Source organism: Dromaius novaehollandiae, chromosome 19, assembly GCF_036370855.1.
Source record: "Dromaius novaehollandiae isolate bDroNov1 chromosome 19, bDroNov1.hap1, whole genome shotgun sequence".
NCBI lineage: Eukaryota > Metazoa > Chordata > Aves > Casuariiformes > Dromaiidae > Dromaius > Dromaius novaehollandiae.
This window is the reverse complement of record NC_088116.1, coordinates 1777758-1798717: the sequence shown is the minus strand read 5'-3', so window position 1 is coordinate 1798717 and position 20960 is coordinate 1777758. Positions and strand designations below refer to the sequence as shown.

At 44.6% G+C, this 20960-nt stretch overlaps 1 protein-coding gene and 1 long non-coding RNA gene across 4 annotated transcripts in view; one reads left to right on the top strand and one right to left on the bottom strand.

Annotated features, from left to right (window-relative positions):
- NF1 (neurofibromin 1) overlaps nucleotides 1-20960 on the bottom strand; it is a 179053-nt gene that overhangs the window by 149481 nt on the left and 8612 nt on the right. The window lies entirely within an intron of this gene.
- Nucleotides 14535-19021, top strand: LOC112987162 (uncharacterized). 3 transcript variants are annotated; one of them, XR_003260217.2, is made up of 4 exons: nucleotides 14535-15256; nucleotides 15780-16442; nucleotides 16921-17062; nucleotides 17475-19021. It is a non-coding gene; the product is annotated as an uncharacterized LOC112987162 (long non-coding RNA). The 3 variants fall into 3 exon arrangements; XR_010392245.1 differs by having other exon boundaries at nucleotides 16324-17062; XR_010392244.1 differs by having other exon boundaries at nucleotides 15780-17062.

The following is a 20960-nucleotide window of genomic DNA, read 5'->3' as shown; positions in this document are numbered from 1 at the left end:
ACAAAACAGCCAGGCATGCGGTTTGTCTCGGGGACACAGAAAAAGCTGCTCAAAGCACAGCACCTCCCTTGTAGGCTACCGCGGAGAGGACACTGCATTTCTAAGCAGTTCAGCAGGGGCTCAACTGCTTTTTCCAGATACGCCTAAACATTGGAGACATTTAAATCTGCATTATATAGCTGTGGAAGAGTGGTACCACTGGTGATTTTTTCACACTACCACTGTGTGATTAACTCAGTACATGCCAACAGCTTATGCTAGCGCGTCAGGGAAGACACCTCACCAGCTGACGCTAACTGAAACAAGCTGCACGTGCCATTGGGGCTTGAGGTCAGCGAACCCAGTTAAGAAGTGCTGTGACAGATGAGCTATAAAGCTGCTGGTGCTCCTGGTAGCACAGAGGGACTCGGGGGCCTTTGGGTGACACTGCAGAGAGAGGTCCCACACTTTTCTGGGAAGCTAGGAGTAAAAACTCACCTGCACCCAATGAATATTTATTCTTCCTTCAGTTTGCTCACAGTAGCACTTTCTAAAGGGCCTGGATGTCTAAGCAGCCCAAGCTTTGGGGACTGAAGCCTCTAAAAATCACTTTGATATTACCATTTCCAGAAGCACAAGAAAGCCACAAACAACTTACAGGCAGGGGAGCTGCAGCAGACAGGCAGGCAGGCAGCCAGCCTGCTCCGGGGGAATCACTGGACACCAGTACACAGTCAGCAGAGACACAGGAGAAGGATCTGAGAAGAAGCAGTGCTCATGGGGAAGGGCACAAGATGGGATACACCCCAGGAGACCCCTTCCCTTCAGAAGGCCCAAGAAGAAGGTAGGGACTGAGAAATTAAAGGACAGCACTCAGACCCAACTGCAATTAAGCCTATCCCAGGCTGATATCAGTTCTGTCCCAGCTGTTCTTAAGTAACTGCAGCCAATCAATTAGGAGGAGAAAAAGCAAACTAGCTCTGAAGCCCCCCTCCAGCTTCACAGGAGCAGACCAGCCCCGGGGGGAGCAGGCCTTGCTTGGGAGCACTGCAGCAGCCTGGACAGACGGATGCTGTTACAGCCCAGCCCTTGACAAGAAGCTGTGACTGAGGTCTTTAAGAGTAACCACAGAGGAGAATCAGGATGGCATGTGTCAGACAATGTACTTCTCTCGCTTCCAAAGTAAACCCCGTACTCTGCTGCCCTGGAAAAGTCTGTGCTTTAACTGCCAAAGTCTCTTTTACACAGGCACTAAAATTACGAGGTTGGATTCTCTTGGTGTCAGTCCCAAGGAGCTAAGCAGATTTTAGTTTGCAAATCTAGTGCTATGCAGCTCCCTGCCAGCCCCATCTCCTCCAAGCATCCCGTTGAGCTCTCAGATGAGAGGCACCAGGAGTCCCTAAAGATGCAGAGGCATTTGCAAAATGGTCCCGAGCGATGGCCCGCTCCTGGAGCACAGGGCCCTGCCGAGCCCCCGCACACAGACACGGGCCCTCAGTGGTTGCCTGGGGGTGCTGGAAAAAGACCAGTCCTAGAGGAAACCGGGATGCCAGCCAGAAGGAAGAGGTTTTTCTGGAAATACTCTGAAAACAATCTTCCACATTCATATATGGTTGTTTAGTTGAATCACTTGGCGAGAGAGTGAAGAACACTGCCAAGTATTTTGCGTGATTTATTTTTTAATTCTGAACCCGAATGAAGTCTTCCAGTAGAACAATTCGGAAATAGGGTGGATTAATCCCATAACCTCTTTTCCTTACATAATACAAAATTCTCATAAAGTATAGAGGTTATAGAAGACCCCATGGGAAATCTGGTAAAGGTGTCAGGCAGACAACGTTTATACAAGTAATGACTTCAGCTTAGAATTACCTGAGTGAGGCAAATGGGATTTACCTGTGATGCTGGTTTCTGCACAGGGATAATTTTGCTTTATAAACACCACTCCATACAGCACACAAATCCAGATGCAACAGGCTATTTCAGAACAGCTTTAATTATTCCTACACCAGAATGAAAGCAAAGCCAGTGTAAACTCGAGATAAGTAATCAGTAACTTTGTTTAAGTCACTATAACAAAAATATTAGTTATCAGCAAGGTTATGCCTTGTATAACTAGTTGAATTCCAGAGAGAAGTTCTGGAACAATTATTATTAATTTCTAATGTAGATTAAAAGACCCTGATTGCTCACTTTTATTCCAGATGGCTGAGTTCTGTGCTGTATGAAAGAGAAAAATAGGCATTTATGGGCAGTTTTAACAGGTCTGCTGGGCTGAGGCTACACGACGGAACCATAATCTCACCTCTCTGACCTCACTTCTTAGTCTACACAAACATTAAAGATAGCTCAGCTTGTCTGCACACTAGATGATTAACTTTTTCTCACGTAATGGGAGTACACTTCAAATTTCTTCAGGCACCTAAGTGACGGCACAACATTAACTTCTACATGTGCAGTTAAAAGATAGCTTTACGTTTGCACGTAAAACAGCTACACTTTCTGCCTGCATGGCTCTCTGTGCACATGGAAAGAAAATAATGAAAGAAGAAAAACCTGCAGAGTGAAGTCTCCTTAATCGAGCCCTTTGTGTATGTAAATCTGCTTTCCATGGTGTTTCTAAGCTGAGCACGAAATGATAGCTACTTTCTAGTGGTAGCTAAGAAAGATAAAAGCACAGGACTGTGCATAGTTCTGAAACTGCCAGGATATTTTTGCCATGTAATGCATAGAACTGAAGGCAGAAATCAGTTTTAAGCACACTTCCTCCTTCCCCTCCCAGCCAGCAACACAAGGCTTGATGAGATAGTCAAATACAGAGTATTTAAGTCAATAAAGTTTGGCCTTCTCCCGTGAAGTCTATGAAGTCTCCCTGAACTGCTGCTGAGTGTCTCGGTCGGGAACACAAATCATAACTGAAAGAGACTGAGCAGGTACAGATCTGGGGGACGAAATCCACTTCGAGTACAAAGCTGTGCTCGGGTCGAATGCAGAATTAGTTCAGAAGTTGGGCATTAGTTTAGAAGTGATGTCTTGGCTACCACCTTCCCCCAGCCGTCCCTGAAGACAACGTTTTCCAGCAAAAACTAACATCCTATATAATTTTGAGCACTCCTTAAAATCCTACATGTGTTTCTCCCTCTATAGACACATGTAAACACCCAAACAGGTAGTTGATCTATAAAAGGCATAGCCCTCCTACCTAGGGACTTTACAGCTCCCTATTAATTTTGTATTAAAAATGGTGACTGACACATTTATGAAAGACTTTTCTAACTCATAGACTTTATTTTAGTGTTTCTGGAGCTCGTATGAAGCCATGAAAGGATTGTATTGAAAGAAGGTATTGTGGTTGGGTCATGACAGTAAAAGTCAGGAGAACTTTGATTTATTAAACCCCCAAGAGTCTTCCTGAAAGAATGAGAACTGTAAGGGATACGCGCCCTCTGAACTAACGCCAGGTGCCATCATTCATGACCAGCTGTAAATACTTAAGTGCCAATGGCTTATTTTATTCTTGCATTTGGAAAGAAAAGTATCTTGACTATACTTAAGACTTTCTTATTCAAAAAGGAGTTCTGGCCTAGGGCAAAAGTTAGCTGGCTCATGGGTTGCCCCAGCTCACCACAGTTGATCTGGATCCTGGCACATGGGAGCACAGTATCTTCCTGAACTTAGCTCCCCATTCTCTAAAAATCCCTGCTTGTGTCTACACCTTTCCATACCAGCTTTAACTTAGAAAGAGCACTAGCTGCTAAAGTCAGCCCACAGAGGGCAGAAATGAATAGTGAATAATATCCCGAGGGATGCTTTGTCTCTTTGGTAAGTGCAGATATGGAACAGGTCTTGATTTTTGTTACAGTAGGACACCTACTTTACACTTCATCTTGGGGGAAGAAAAGGAGGTCTGCTGTCTGGCTCATTGAGTAACAGTCCTACTACCAAGAACTCATGAAAACTGAACTCTTAAAAACAAAACAAAACAAAACAAATTTGTTGCTACAACATATGAAGTGAGATACCAGCAAAGGAATGCATTTTAATGCATTATGAAACATTTAAAACTGGCAGTAACTAATATTTCAAAGGCACGGTGGTTTCAGAATCTCAGCTGAATTGGGAAAGAACAGGTCTATTTACATCCAGGCTGGAACTACTCAAAATGAATGATAACAGGATTGCCGGACTTTAAATCCACTTTCTAAAAAATCCAGTTTCTAAAATAAAATCTATTTGTGAGTCCGTCCCCTGAACCAGTAAGGCCTCGAGTACAATTTTCAGTCTGGCAAAAGTTACAGTAATTTGGTACAGGTAAAACACATGCATACATTTTTTTTAAGACCAGAAGGGTCACAGCTTGGAGCACATTTGGGCAGTGATACTCTGAGTTTAGTTGCTATATGTGAGCTGTATGATGGTGAAGAAGCTGGAGTGAAGGAGGGCTAAGGCAAAAAGCATCATTGCATTGCCAGGGCTCAGAAATTCCTGTAACTGTGAAGGACAAGGAGAGAGTTATGGATGAACTGTTACTTTGGAAAGAAACTCTGACTGAGGGCTGCCCTGGCAGACAGGAGACCTGGCCTGCGTCCCACTGAAATGAATAGTATTAGTCATGGAAGCGTGCCCTAGGATCCCATTCATCATAACGAACAAATGTGTTTTATACTGCCATAAATTATGATACGCTGTGCAGAACCACGCTCCCTTTGCAAGGTTACAAACTAGTGTTTTTAAGGAGGCATACTAGAAATGATAATCAAAGACAGGAGTTTAGGATGATTTAAAGCTGGGAGAGGAAAGCTGTCACGGTGTGTTTCTGACAGACAGACGGGAAACTTTTCCTTACTTTCTACCCCTGTAAAATCTGAACCACCAGATTTATCTGTGCTTTCTCCCATCCATAATCTTTCTAAATCTTGTCTACTCTGTAGAAAAACATAGTTTTTTGGCATGCCAAGTGGTCTCTGCCATGAATGATTTCACCCTTAATCTTTTGAAAGCAAAAGGGCAGAAATATCTGCTCTGATGGATACTACTCAATTTAAAAGCATCACTCACTAAGACTGCATTTTTATTACTCAGATCACAAGTTCAGTACAGATAAGATTAACTGGAGAACTAGCCATGCAATCAAACAGAAGATTTGAGTTCCTTTTCATTTTGTCCATAAATGTCAGAGTTTAAGAGATAAATAGCTAAATACTAATTAAGCAAACAGGCTGGAAACAGACTCAAACACATCTTGTAAAGGTGAATTATGAAGGAAGAATACATACATATACTGTATAATTTACTGCTCTGTTAGAATAAGAGATTTTTCTGCTTCTTTTTATGACCTTTTTATTATTATTTTAATTATATTAGGCCTTGTGCTATGTATATAAGGCAACCAACAAAATTCAAAGCAAAAAGCTCATAAGGTCAGTACTTGAGATCATGTTAACTGATCCATGTGGAAACAGGTTTCTTTTTAATTATACAAATATAATTAAACCACTAAAATTATACTGACACTACTTCCTTTTCTGTCACCTCTTGCTCCAAAAGAAAAGTAACTATTTGAGGAGACTATCTCAACCTGCTTTCAAAAGATATAACCTCAAAAAGGAAAAAGCATTTTGTACCAGAATAAATACCCAGATGGGGAAATAAAGTGGTGTGCACTATTTTCCATGTAAATTCAAATCTCACTGTGCACCTGCACAGCTTCCCTGTGTAGACAAGCTATCGGGGTATGTTTTGGTGGGAATATTAATTATTCACTAGCTCCTTGTGGTCACAGTAGAAGAAACATGTCCAGAGGGATGAAATATTGCTTCATCTAAATTGCATCAGGTGAAAGAAAAAAAAAATCCAAGGTCCACTGCAGATAAGAGGAGTGAGAAGACTTAGTTTGGAAAGAACTTTGATCCTGATGTGGCATGTCACAAGACTGAAATACCTGTTTGCTGCTGTCCCAGTTCAGAGAGCTGCTCTGTTTCCCGTTAGGCCGTTGGCACTTCTAAAACAAGGATCCCTCCAGGAATGGGGGCAGCTGAGAAACTGCCTCCCTGTGCACCAACCTCAGCAACGTGTCTACAAAACAGCAGGCCATCCTAGAAGGACTACAGGCCACCTGGTATCAAGGACAGGCTTCTAATGTGCTAAGCAATTGTCTTGACACCCACCCCAAAGGCACTGTTCATTTAGGCCAATTAATCAAGTGAAAATACTACAAATAGCACACCGGGGGGAGAAACAGGAAATTAGGTGGGTGCACATTTTTCTGTTTTTGTTATAAATCAGCACTAGATCTGCCCTGCACTTTGCTTACACTATTTCCCTGACTTCAGTGCTGTCACAGAAGGAGATTGTGATCTATCATCTAGGGAACCCATTTCTGGATACACTTCAACACAACACTATGAACGAAAACCTAGCTCAGCAGAGCACGAAGTGACAGGAGGCTGAGAAGGGACGGGTCAAATCCTAATGAGTCATATTAATACCAAAGAAAGATTTCCAATAAAGCAAGGGGAGTCTGACACATTGATTCTGCTGCGAGGTGGGCAGGTGCGGGGAGGAGCACCTCCATCCACGCACGTCTGAGTGTAACTCAACAGCCGTGGTGCCCTCTTGAGCAGTGAGGTGTATTTCCTGAGACCTTCCCGAGCCTGGGAAAAGACTCAGCACTTGTGATCTACGTGGCACAGCAGTCCCACTTCAAGATGAGCATCAGCTGTGTGTCCCAGTGGAAGGTGCAATGACTACCGGGATTCGCAAGGTTAATTTCCTGTGTCCACGGAGCTGGAAGTGGGCTGCTCATGGGCTTGTGTTTGCTGAAGAAAAAGCCAAGACATGTGCTGCATCTCCTAAGGTGACTCTCTTGTGATAAAGGTAAGGTCTGAGTCACTCAGTATCAGATAAAGCCGTGCCTTGGCTGCCACGGAATACGCATCGCGCAGACCTCTCTGCACTCCCGAGGAAGCGTCTCCTTACAGCTAATCTGCATAACCAGAGCTGGAGGGCTCGACCTACACAGAACTGCTACTGTCTGGAGAAGGGTACGCGGGCCAGACCATGAGCTCTTTTGGCAACAGACTCCAAAGAAATGAATTCAAGATGTCCATCTGTGTGGATACAGATCTTTTTTTTTTAAATTACCCTTCTCCTATGCAGTTCTTTGCCCAAGAAAGCAATTACCGTTAAGACTAAGCCATTACCGGACCCCAGGTTCCACTCAACAGAGATCTTTATATACAGCTGGGAGGATGTTTTGTGCAGAAAACGGTTTCCTCTTTTTAATATTAGTTCTCTTTAGTAATTCACAAGAAATGTGGTGTTGTGGGGGATTTTTAGTCTCATTTTCTCCTGAATCTGTAATAGTTCTCAGATATAGCAGATGCTATTAACTACTTATTATTCAGGAATAACCCACTATTTTGAATAACAAATTATCTCAAATCATGCTTCAGTCAAAACGTAAGTCAGTAGCACGTATGCAGAAATGTAAGGATAAAAGCCTTCAGGATGTTTATAGAAATCTGTAAATGTTTGAATTATCAGTATTAGTACAATACAGTAGCATCTAAGCTTTTAACAAACACGACTCTAGTCCAGAGAACTACTAATCTAACCAGACAAGAGACAGAGCTGTGAACAACAGAAAATGTTATCCTTCATCTACAGATAAATAAATGAGGCACAGAAAGGGAGTCCAAGGAAAACTTTGCCCAACTTCAGAATATAACTTTCATCTCTGTTGGGGTAAGACAGTACCTTCTGCATATGCCTATCTTATGTCTCAGCACAAATATCAAAAGTAAATACAGTCAGTCTAGTCAGTCTTTAAAGTCAGTCTACAGAGATGCTCTGGACATCTTACTCCATTCATTGCAGATGCTGCTTTGCTGCTAGCTTGATTTTCTCTACTCTTTCAAAACAGATTACTGCCAACTCTTGTGATTTTATACCAAGTATTGGTACTCTTAAAAGCTCAACTGCTAGAGCAACATGATCTCAGCTGAGTCTCATCTCAGACAGAGGGGAGCAAAATTTTCTTATATTGCTAGAGAAAAGGTCGAGAACTGGAGCTCTAATTACTTCTGTACCAAAACCAAGAGGACTATCCCTGAGTATGTTATTTTTAAGGCCCCGTGCTTTGTAAAGATAGTCTCAGTATTTTATATTGACCCTCACACTTCAAATGTGCAGGGCTGGTAGTCCTACCCACCAGCTCTGATCCTGTGTGTACCCGGTCATGGGTGACCTTGGCTGGGGTTTGTTTGACTTCCGAGAAACTGGGAATTGTTTCTAATTTTTGCTCTATTCTGTTGCCAGAAAAAAGGCGCAGCAGAGGAAGAAGAAGAAACCCCATTTTTAAAAAAATCCAGTTAAAAAAATTGTTGCAACAAATTTACGAGGATTTGTCTCCTCCCCAGGACGGAACCCTTCCTGGGTATGTAGCGCGCTCTGCTGGGTGACACCCTGCCATTGCTCTCACCGAGCTTAAAATGGAAATACCCTCTCCCCTGGAAACCGAGGTAGCCACTGCCTGCCAACTAAATCACTCGGCTAGTAATGCTGAAAAGATGGTGAACTCCGTGTTGTCAAGTTTCAAGTTGCCACCTGCTCTACAACTACAGAAATTGCCTGCAAACAAGAGAAGTATAGCAGAAAATACAGCATCCTGTTGTCAGCAAAGGTTTGCTGTTCTCCTTCATCAGACGTGCCTGGTGTCAACTGCCAAGAGACCAGAAGGCAAGAGATCCCGGAGTGCATTCCCGACTCCTGCAAGCATTTACTGATTACTGAGCAATACTTATTTTTCAGTAGTTGCAATGATTATAATATTGGCTTTCCTCAAAAGCTATTGTGCGACTAAACCGAGAGCAAAGGGATTGCCATGTAGATCAGATGAAGGGATAGACAGTCCGGTCTCTTGTGCAGTCTGAGGACGTGAGAGAAAGGGAGGCCTAAGAGGGAGCACAAGAGGGTCCAATCAACTCCTATCCCAGTGGCTTTTCACTAACTACAAAGGTGTTGACATTAACACCGCTACTAGACTCTTTGGTCCCTCTGCACTACTACCTATCTTGGACTATAATCTGAGGCAGTGACTTTCTGGATGGGGAAGGTGGCGGTGTCAGCTGCAAGGTTCCCTAAGCAAGCACGCCTGCCGACCTCCACACAGTCCCGGAAGAAGGTCCTGATATTCACTGGTGGCCTCTCCATGTTTGTTCATGAAGGTAGAGACTCTGAGGTCAGAGTGGAGAAAGCAGCCCTTTAACAGGTAATAAAACCACTAAGGTGCGTTTACACGGGGATTTGCAGTTTGCCCTGGGTTTGGAGGTGAGAGTCTTGCAGCAGCTCCGCTCTGCACCGTAACAGTCAAATGCATCCCACTGCAAATAGGATTTGTCAGCTCTAGAGAGAAAAAAACCAAACTGTGTGGGATTTTCTGACCCGTTAGTGTCCTGGCTTCTTGTAGGTGGCTTGTGTAGATTTGCAAGCAGCAGCATATAGTATGAAAGGGGTTCTGCCAAGGTTAGGAGACAAAATTCTGATTTGTTTTGGTTCCCCTTCTTTAACTTGGAAAGAACCAACACATGAAACACAAGCAATCCCAGAAAACAAAATAACTGCAAGTCTTCAATTCTTTCTTTTCCTGAATATACACCTCTGTAAGCTCCTTCACGACACCTCTCTTGCAGAAACAGCCCTTCTGAGACTACAGCTGAGCTGGGCCGCATGTGAACTGCTGCCCTCTGAGAGGAAGAGGAAGAAAATCATACATTATGTGCTAGGCCCTTCTTGAGGCACTTTGTGTATGAATCATCAGAGCATGACAGCAGCCTGATGGTGATTAGAGACTGGCATCTATCGAAGCTTGGTTTCCTCCTTCTGAATTTGCTCACTGACATCTGCAAGCAATATTTTTGTGGGCCTGCAAACAATCATGCTTTTGTTTAGTGGGACTGCATGGGAAGAATCCTTCTGCTGAAAAGTGTCAGGAGAGTCCAGCTAAAGCTCCTTACTTTCATCACTTCTGGGAAAGAACTGTCTGGCTCTTGGCCTAAGGAAGAGTGGAAAAACTGCCCTTCCAGCAAGTTTTGAGGAATTATTTTCTGAAATTGTCTCAAACATAATGAAACCATCAGTTGTCACTTTATAGATTTCCAGTGCATAAAAACTTTGTTCCTCTGTCAAACACAGAAGATATTTTGTTAAAGAACTGAGGTTTTGCTGCAGCTTTCAGGTCTTACTGTTCTGCGTTGTTCACTGTCCCCAGTCTCAGCCTTGCAAATAACATCTTTCCCTGCTATAGAGTTAGCAGTTCCTTTTCCAGAGAGCCGGCTGTTGGAAAGATGGATTTAAGGTAACTCTGGATTCGACTTCCATCTCTGCAATCATCTTCCTGTTTTATGGGGCTAAGACATGGGGCTACTATGCTACAGCTCTGGTAAGAAAGCAATAATAGGAAACGCCAGCTGTATGAGGCAGCAAATGGAGAACAGAGGTGGCAGGAATACAGAGCCACTTGGACTACCTGTGTCAGTGATGTTGTGTTTTGTTTAACCATTATCTCACTTACACATGGGAACCAAAGGCCCCTTCCTTGTTGACAGAGCAACCTCAAGCTTGCAACAGCACACCCATCATTTATCTCTCAGAAGTCTCCTTAGGGACGGGTATTTAGGAAGGGTTATAACTGGGTGGTGCTTATGGTCAGGAAAGCAGTTCCAGGAACAGCAGGAATGAAATCATATAACTAGCTCCTATGTAATCAAAGGACTATTTTTAGGAAGAGGCCTAAACCGGAACTTTATTACTGGGTCTTTTAGGGCTTGTTTCTATTTTAAGATGCAGATAGTTAAGCGAGCACTGCATGAGTTTATGCAGTCACATGAAATACCTGAGGGTGCTGAAGTGACCTTTTCAGCGGAGCACAGAGGCTAAAATTAGCAAGGGCACGGGAGAACATTTGGGAAAACACACTGGAGTGGTATTTACAGAGGGAGAGGCCTTCGAAGACTTGCATGACATGCACCGAGCCAGGGCAAATGGTGTCTGAGCACCTATTATGCCTTTGATACTCTTACCTTTTATTTACCTCTGTATGTGGGATGACTATAATGGCCTCATTAAAAAGGCATCTGAGCACCACCCACTTCTACATCACGGTATCTTTGGGAGACAAGGAAGCCCTGGAGTATGTTTGAAGCACAGAGAAGTTGGGGAACTTGCCTGTAGACACACATGAAGCTTGTGTCAAATCAGAGATGTAAATACAGATTCCCTATGTCACTAACACTCATATTACAGAGGCGTGTACTCCTTAGAAAAAAGAAATGAGGCTGGCTACTAGTAACAACAAGCCAGAGTTTTAACAATGCCTTATTTCTTTAGCAAATGCACTGATTATTTGGTAACCCTTACTTTAATAATTGAGGAACAGAATTAATGGGACCTGTTAGAGTACATAAACTACCGGTAAAATTTTAAGCTCTATGTAAGGTAATGCTCCTCTGCTTTCCTTGGGCTTTTAATTGAGAACCAACATTGATCAGACGTTTTTTAGTCCGAACTTCTGGTCCTGTACTTACGTGCAGTACTCACTTCTTGGGTCAGAAGGACCTGATGCGACTGCCAGAGGTCACTTTCTTTAAATAAAAAAGTAATCCAGATCAGCACGGGATTAGAGGGTACAAAATCTTCCGATGGCTAAGCAGGGTCAGCGTTCTTGGCTGGCAAAACTGCCCTGAAGTTTAGTTTGCAATAAAATACCTGTCCTCCTCTTTGCTGTTGAGTTCTCCTCCCGGCAATCAGTCTGCTAGCGCTAGGCTAGTTTGCTTTTTAATGAGGAGTGACCCTCGGCTAGCTCGAAGGATGTACTGAACGCACCCACAGGGTTCCAGCAGCCAGGACCAGGTTACAGCTCACTGCCTGCCTTGCAAATCAGCCCAAGAGTACAGATGTGCCCCGAGGTGCTGAGCCCTATAAAACAGTCTTTTCTTGGGTGCCAAAAGGGTAGCTGAGCATTCCGGGAAATCTACCCCTATAAAGCTGCCATCACTATTTTCCTCACTACTGTTCGTATTCAACACACTTTCTAGTCACGATGGTCGACTTTTGGTATTGTGGCAAAAGACTAGGTCCATCTGTGTTGGAGGAAATCCTTGGGGAATTCTCGGTACGTACACGGGGCCAAAGCCAGGGCTATGCTGAGCCAGCTGCTTTCACAGGAGCCCAATCTCCCTCAGGATTTGCCTCAAGATATATGTAAAACTCCCTGATTTTAGGCTCTCCTTGTCAGGATGTTCTGTCCTCACAAAGTGCCTCTCCTACGGCTTATTTGTTTTTCTCCATTTATTTACACCTCCTCTGAAATCATCCCTAGCAGCAGGAGCTATTTGAACCGTCTCGGTGCCTCTGACAGAAGAGGCAGGAATGTCTGGCTTAGCCTGAGGCTCAGCAGAAGCCCCAGGTCAAGGAAGTGTTCAAGGCTCACTCAGGAAGAATCTGTACATCAGGATGGATTACGGGGTTGTGGTCTGTCTCCCGGAGAGAGAAATCCGCTGGTGCAGCGCCAGCATCGTCACGACCTCAGCTCACGAGCTCTTTTGATTCGACCACCCTGTCCTTGCCCACGCGTGATACCACCTCCTTCACTGCGCGCTCTTCTGAGTGCAACGGGCTGGAGCCTGGACTCCTTCGAGCACGGGGCAAACCCAGCTGCAGCACAGAAAGAGGGGCCTTGTGCAATGTCTCGCCCTCCATCAACACACGGAGGGTGTTATACTCCAGGATCCTAACGGAGGGGGCCACAGGCCCCTATCGCCCGAGAAGGCAGAGATGCTGAAAGGAACCGGAGGCTCTGTCCTCAAAACAAGCACCCGTTGGGGCTGCTGAAAACCCATCTGCCTGCTAGAAATAGACTTCAGATGAACCCATTGAGCAGTGAGTGAGTTCGCAGCTGGCCGTCAGCCTGAAATGACTTCAAAGCTCCGCGCTGGGCCCAACATCCTCTTCCTCTGAGCTCTCACAACACCTGTGCTTGAGCAACAGCCCTCCTCAAGAGCTCCTTTCCTGATAAGCAGTTCTAAGATCTACACATCAGGAGCTGCAGGCAAGGCTGTGCCAGGAACATCAAAGTCAACTTCTGTTGGCAACTGTACCTTTATGGAAAGCGGGATATCACTTCTGGAGGACATTAGCAATGATTTTAGAATAGCTGTGTTTAAAAAAATAACAATAAAATAACTTTAAAAAACAGGAAACAAAGAAGGGAAAGAACTGAAATCAAAGTGCTCCAAAACAGAATATCTGCAGCATGGGACTGCAGTGGTAAGACTCAAACCACTAAAACAGACACCTGAAAAAATATTTCATCAGGACACGAGAGTGACAAACCCTTAAAAATCATTACTGCATGTTGTGGATGGTCTAAGGTCACCCCCCAGAGCGTTCCCTTCACATTTTGGTTATCAGCAGGGATCGGATAGGGTAAGGTAGTATTCCTTTCAACAGGACTGATGCAGATCACCTGGCATGCATCTCATTTCGTCATGTCCACAGCAGGAAAAACTATCCTCTCACAGGCAGTTCTGAGAAGAAAGTAGACTTGACAACGATTATGCAACAAGTCTGCTAAGTCCACTGTTGATTTAATGGGCTGGATGTTTTCCTTATATTTTTCTCCATTTTCTTAATCTCCCTGGAGTATCTGTCAACCTCGGGAGCAAGAGATATAAAACACTGTATGTATATATACACAAACACACATATACTGTAAATGCTTTTGGGCAAGACCTATTTGCTTATTCTGGATCTGTCACTATCTATATTCCCTCGTGACTTGAACAGCAGGAAGGCAGTCGCTGACTGAGGCTCCTAGGGCAAAAACATGAATGCATGGTGTAATGAAGAAAAGAATATCTAGGTTCAGGAATAACAAGTCCATAGGAGATGCAAGAGGGCTGTGTATGTGCAGGGGCTGGATGTGGGGAGAGCAGCTTGCATTTGCCTGCACTGTAAGTATTCTTTGTATGAAACAGTACTTGGACAGCAGCGGCAAGAGGACAGGAAGCAGAAGAGGTCTGACGCTCCTCTTGTTTATGCTGCCGTTACTCCAGTTTTTGCAGGAGGGCTGCTCTTGATTTGTACGTATTTAAAGAAAGTAGGTCCTTTATCTGCATCTTGCACGTGGCTCAGTTAAAGCACAGAGAGGAATCCCAGGGTTGTATTTTATAAAATCCATGGATGGAGGGGTAGAGGACTGCATAATATAAGGGGGTGGAAGAAATAACATTCATGCTCACCCTGCAGCCACATGTGTACACATTGATGGAAACTCTCCCTGGCTGTGTAACTCCCCTTCTTGAAGAGGGCAGCCTCAGACGCCCGGAACGCGAGCGTGTTAAGTTAATCTAATGAAAACAACTGTCTCCCAGCAGGATTACATTTTTTCATTTCCTGCGATTGTCTGCAGTTCCTGTTAGGGGAGCACTCACGCCCGCACCACGCTGCCCTGCCACCAGCCACACCAGTGACTCACTTCCTGCCCCAGCAGCCACACAGCCCTGCCTGCGCCGCTGCCCCCAGCGCCGGTGCCGATGCCGGGCCCAGGCCGAGCCCAGGCCCAGGCCCAGCCTAGGCACGCTCTGCCGCCCGCTCACCGCCCGGCTCGCCTGGCTGCAGAGGGCACCAGAGCATCGGGAAGAAACCCGGCCCCGGCCAAGGCAACCGCTCGTCCTCCTACCAGGGGTGGGGGCAAGGGACAAACCCCAGCCCCTGCTGCACAGTTTCCAGTTATGTCTATGGAGAGTTTACGGGAATACCCTGAATCCTATTATGAAACACTGCTGCTGCTTCAGGACCATCTGGCACTGCTGACACTGTGCTAGGAGAAAGAGAGAACAAGCCACGGCGCCAGCGAGGGAGCAGAGCGGGGATTTACGGCCCAGAGGAACTTGCTTCATCTGGTCAGCGGCTCCACACCAAGAATAGTAACAGTAAATACATCTGAGCAACCAGCTCTACTTCTCACCTAAGTAATATCCTGGACTGGGAGAAAACGAAAATTGAGCAATGTGTTTAGGTAGTTGTTTCCTTGGTATTTTTTCGCCCCAAGGCACAGGGAGTGTCTAAAAGCAGCGTAGGCTGCTTGTCCCCGAGACAGCCAAGGACCTCGGCAGCTGCAGGGGAGCCGTGGCCTTCGTGCTCAGGACGGTGGACTTCAGGTGTGCAGAGACAGCAAGGGCTGTCCACCTCCACTGCACCAGTCACGCTGACCCAGGTAACCTCCCACAGCTTTCACACACCCAGGTCCCCAACTTTGACGTAGCAATGAACAAAAGCTCTCATAAAATTTGCAAAGATGTGCTGGGGGCTCACGTTGGCTGCTTTTCAGAGCATGTACCAAAGTCACAGTGAAAATGGTACATTGCCCCCTGACCGCTTAAAGTCATCAGGAGACTAAATACAAATAAAAGAAAACTGAAGGTAAAGCAAGGTTAAAACCAAAATGTGGCGTGTTCACACTGCAGTGCCCCGCATCGCCAAAATTCCCATGTTAATGAAATTTTTCATTCTCGGGGTATTTGGGGTTTTGTAACGTCCACACTTAGTTATAGCCCTTACTTGTAAAGTTACGACAGACTCCACCATATGCCTTACACCAGCGTAGCGCTAACTTACACTGACACGCTCGTCTGTCTTTCTAGACTATAACACCAGCCTAAAGGCATGTCTATGACAATACGTTATCTTTGCTTGATCAAGTTATCATCGCATGACACCTTTCTCACTGTATTTTGCAGTTAAGTCTGTGCTCATCTACCATCAGTCTACAAGCATCCAGGGAATATTTCAGATCATGGCTACAAAGCAGCATCTTCTCTGCTCTCCCCCATTTTCCCGGGTTTGGGTCTCCACATAACTATTCTTTAGCTTTTAATAAAGCGGATGTGTCTGCATCTCTGGCTTATTGCAAGATGCTTTTCATGGATCAGAGGGAGAACGGGTTAAAAAACTGCCTTTGGTTTTGGCAGAAAAGCAATAGTTTAGAGACAAGTCAATTGAGAACCTTTTGAAAGACTTCAAGAAATCACTGGATGGAGCCCATAAGGAACAGGAAATAAGCACTACTCTTACCCGCAACATCAGGTCCAGCAGCTTCCGTGGAGAGCTAGCACTTGTCCTGCAGCTTACTGTGGAGAAGTGTTTAGACTCGGCACATTTTTACCCCAGCATCTTTAAACATCCCCACAATATGTGAAAACTGCTGAAACTGTTACTCGCGAACTCCAGGTGGGAAGGGCTAAGCTCCCAGCCTTGAACAACCTAAACCTGTCAATATTTCAGATCTTCACCTGAGTTTAGCAGATGGGACCTGTCATTACCAGCAAAGGAAAAGGACCGTGTTTTCCTTATGAGCTCATCATCTACTCCTTTCGTGACATCATTGCAGAATATTTAGCTAAGTAACTTGATAAGCCTTTGGGGGTTGTTTTGGGGAGGGTTTTTTTTTTTTTTCACTTTTAAATCAATAAGGGCTCCATTGTTGCTCCAGATAAGCAGCCATTTTGGGTTACTTGAGTACAAGCTGCAGATAAGATGACTGTCTCCTGGAGGCTTTTGTTCTCTCTTTTTTGCTTGTGGTTTTTTTGTTTCTTCCCCTCTTAAAGTAAAATAGGGGTAGCACTAGCTGAAAGTTCACTATGAGGTTGTTCTTCATGCATGGGAAAGTAGAGTGATCACAAGCCCTTCCGCAATGACTAGCTGGGGAATCTGCACTGCCCTTGGGACTCCAGGGCCTGAATTTGCAAGTCTTGCTTGCGTATGTGAGCTAGCATGCGCGCGCACACACACTGCAATATTGCAGCCTTTTCCCCCTGCAGGGTGGGTTGAAGGCTGGGCATACTGTTAATATAATTAATATCTAATGTTTCTCTGTTAAAGATGTCTGTGATGCAGAATCTGGGAACCAAGATCCTTGCATGATGAAAATGGACACAACTCTGCATCAGCCCTGGAAAACACCGATTTGTGAGCTTACAGCACGATATGTGGGAATACTGTCCTTCATCTTTTACATGCCGAGGTAAATAAATGGAAAAACTAGGATTTTTTTGTTCTAAAATTTTATCCTAGAACAAAGATAATGGGAATTCAATTTCTGTTATAAGAATGGAATAACAGTGCAAGTTGGACAGAAAGTTTTACCAAGAAGTAAAGGATTCACCCAACAAGTTTTGATTCCTGCTATTCAGCTGTGTACAGGTCACTGCACCTCCTCAGCGCCCTCTGCTCTAAAACGCAGGCTGATATTTATTTACATGCCCTAACACGGTATCAGCCGACTCAGTAAACACTACTAGAGGGCCAAGGGCCATTACTTCTGGTGTTTAGACACAGCAAGTAGAGTCTTTCTACTGAATCATATATACCACAACTCAGGTCAGGCAGATCTGATGTGTGTCCAAACACTTCTTTATTTTTCCTTTACCAAACAGTTTTACAACCACAAAAATGGTGTAAAGACGTGACCTACAAACAATTGCTCTACGTGCATATAAAGCTGGGGTAGGACTTAGACCATGCTTCGTTGCTTTTCATCTGAGTTCTTCCAGCTCTTGGGAAGAGAAGGAAACTGTTCTGACCATCCCGCACAACCCCCTGGACAGCCCACGTCAGAGCCCTCCTGCCATTCCCTGACTACATCCCTGTCCTCTGCCACAATGAGCCCAGGCAATAATCACAGGGGAGTGCCCACGGGCAAGCGGGGAATGAGCCAGTCCAGCCTATTCCCTGATTTGCAGGGTCAACAGTTCCTTGTACCACTTCACACTTGCAGAGCATATCCCAGAGGATGCAGACCCAGGCCACCAGCTGAAACAGTTGTGCTCCGCTTTCAGCCCGACAGTAATTCACAACATAAAGATGGATGACCAGCTTTCCTTCCTTACTTGCCTGGGTTCTGTAAGGCTTCGAACAGCTCTTAATTCTGTTTGGTGCCTTGCCTAATAGGGCTTCGAAAAAGTTCCTCTAAATAGGAGTCATTGTGATAAATTACTCCTCATTAACTAATCAACCTGCTCAATAACATTGTGAAAGATGCAGTTAAATAAGTTTTATCAGCCCCAGTTTACAAACAGACCACGAGATTACCTGTGAGATATGCTCAAAGCTACATACCATAAACAGTCAGAAGGAAAGCCCAGACTAGACTTCTCTCCTAAAGCCATGCTGTGGTCTCCAGAGAGCGCACTACCTCTAAAATCAGTCTTTATCATCAGGTCCTCAGGCTCTTGCAAGAGTTCTCTCATCCTCATCCTCCTATTTCACAGACTCCATTTCTCTAAAGCATGCTGGAAGAGGCAGTCCTGGTACTTGAGCTGTACTTGACTATGAAGCATCTACCCCAGATTGCAGGAAACTACTGCACTTACTTAAGCCTGCCTTGAACTTTGGTACAACATACCATGGGGACCATGTCAAATCACACTCACCTCCCCCTACCCAGGGATACACAAGCTCTCCTAGCACCCCTGTCCTGATTCAGGTGGTTTAACTGAGCATTAATGATAATCAGTTACTCACAAACATCTGAGCTGAAACTTCTCATTTGCTGAGCTTTTGTTTTCCACAGGTGTAAGTGCACAGGGCTCCACACCCTGCTAGTTTCCAGTCTTTGTTTTCCATACTGCTTGAATTTCCATCCTTCCTCCCCACCACACCTGCCACAGAGGAAACACCTAATATGCCTGTGTATCTTTTTTTTTGCCTGTAATACGTTAACTTAATTCAATGGGGCATGTTGATTCCTGAGAAGTGTGTAAAGTCAAGGAATGCATCTTCTAGGGGATGTAAGGTTGAGGTGATGGACCTCTCAGGCAGTGTTTCCCCTACACCACACAAGTAAGATAGAATTTTTCACCTCTCCTGAAAAAAAAAAAAAAGAAAAAAAAGAAGGCTGTCTTAACATGTTTATAACTGTGGCTGCATCCTAGAAAATAGATAACCTGAGGAAAAAAAATAAAAGACTATGAGGTATTAACTATTTCTGTATGTTCTGGTGTTCTTATTACTTGTCGTTATGGTATCGTTTTGATCTGCATGTGATTGGCCCTCCAAGTATATACCTGTTAAGTTCCTATTAAAATGAAAGGGTTAAATACAAATACTCTGTGCAGCAGATGCACACTGGGATGACTTTGCTAAGTGTTATGCTTCTCCATTATTTACAGGCTTGTACCGTCTGCTCACAGCAGGCATGCCTTACATAAGATTAAAGGAAGCAAAAAAGCAAGAAGAAAGTCAGGTCTCCCTGGCAGCACAATTTACATATCTTTCTAACATGCTGCATTATCTGCCTCACAGAAGAGCGGTAACCCCTGCAGAAGATGAAACAAATTACACCTTTATTAAGCACTTTTTTCTTGGGGAGGAAAGGGGGGTGAGCCTAATGATGGAAGGCTGTATCGTTCTAACCACATCCATTTAGTGAAAAATGCATTTATGTATACTTAGAGCCTGAGACACTTGGAAATACTCTATAGGGAAGATAAGGCCCTAACATCTATGCAGCTAGCCAGTATGTTGCCATCCATAATACTGTATGGTTGCTTTTCATTTACTCATGTTGTGGGCAAAGCCCTGTATACTTATTTTCTACTTTCTATATTGTCCTTGCTCTTTTTCTCCTTACTTTCTTATGCAGTTCTAATCTCAGTTCTCTGGATTGTCCAGGGGCCTTTAGCTGAGGCCAGAGGTGCTACAGCAATAGCAACTGTAGGTCAAAGCTCAAGTTCTTTCCTCAGCTCAGCTGCTAAGCATAACCTTACTTTTTCTCCCCCTCCGTAATTCCCAACTGCTTCTCTGGGAGCAAAGCCCCTCTGTTTGGGGATGCCAGTTTGTGCAGGCTGTAAGAGTCTGCATAACTCAAGGAACAGGCAGAAGAAGGGGTCAGCCACTCATTTCCAGTTTACCTCTGAATCATTGTGCGGCCTAAGGCCGATTCGTTGGGCTGCCTGTGCGTAACCTTTCAGATGTCAAGTAATTCTGTGAGCAGCCAGTGATACAGATTTTGTGTTAAATTCATGCTCCAAATGAAGCCCTTCTTATTGGTAGGACATTTGTGAGAACTTTTCTTGTGTGTCTAATCAGTCATGAGTTCATGCTACAGCTTGCGGCTTTTATCACAAGATTATTTTCCCCAAACATGTAGGGATTTTATTATCTCTAATATCTCCACTCTTCCATCAAATTTGCTTGAAGTCAACAAACAGGTTATGTGGGATCCACACAAGCCTCCTTGATCTAGCTCGTACTTTCATAAGGAGAGGCGGTGCACCATGTGGAAGGGCAGTCCAGGGGTCTCTGCTGCACGCTCCAGTGCACAGGGCACCTCTCACCCATATGTTCTCATGCACTTAGACAGTTGGCAAGTTGGACTGAGAACTGTCTGTATAACGACTAATGTAATCAGAAGCCAATCTGGACTAATCCCTCTACATATCACTGTAAGAAAAAAAAAACAGCAGGAAGTCTGCACTACTAAAAACTAGGCTGAAATGCTTTGACCGCATCACAGTAACAGCGATTAACAGGGCTAAATGTCTCCTGTCATAGCCTATTCCCAGCTTTCCCTACACTGCTGCACTAAGCAAAGTAGCCTGTTTGTTTTTCTAGCACAAGCTGACCTTCTGCGCAGTCAGTATCTAAAACACATTGTCTGAGGAGAGGTAGTTCACGGCGTTGAATTATGCAATTATATGAGTGCACCCAAGCATTTAGCAATGCAGACTGATCCATTTCTGCTGACTAGTTATGATTTTCAGATACATTGGAACTGGCAGGTCTTGAAATGTGAATTCTTTGCAGATGGCTGTATCTGCTCAGCATGAAGCTGCAGGCAAAACTCCGCTCTGATATTCTGAGCAGCTCTCCCGCTGCGTATCTCTGGGGCATGTAAGAAAGCGAAAGATGTGAGCAGAAAG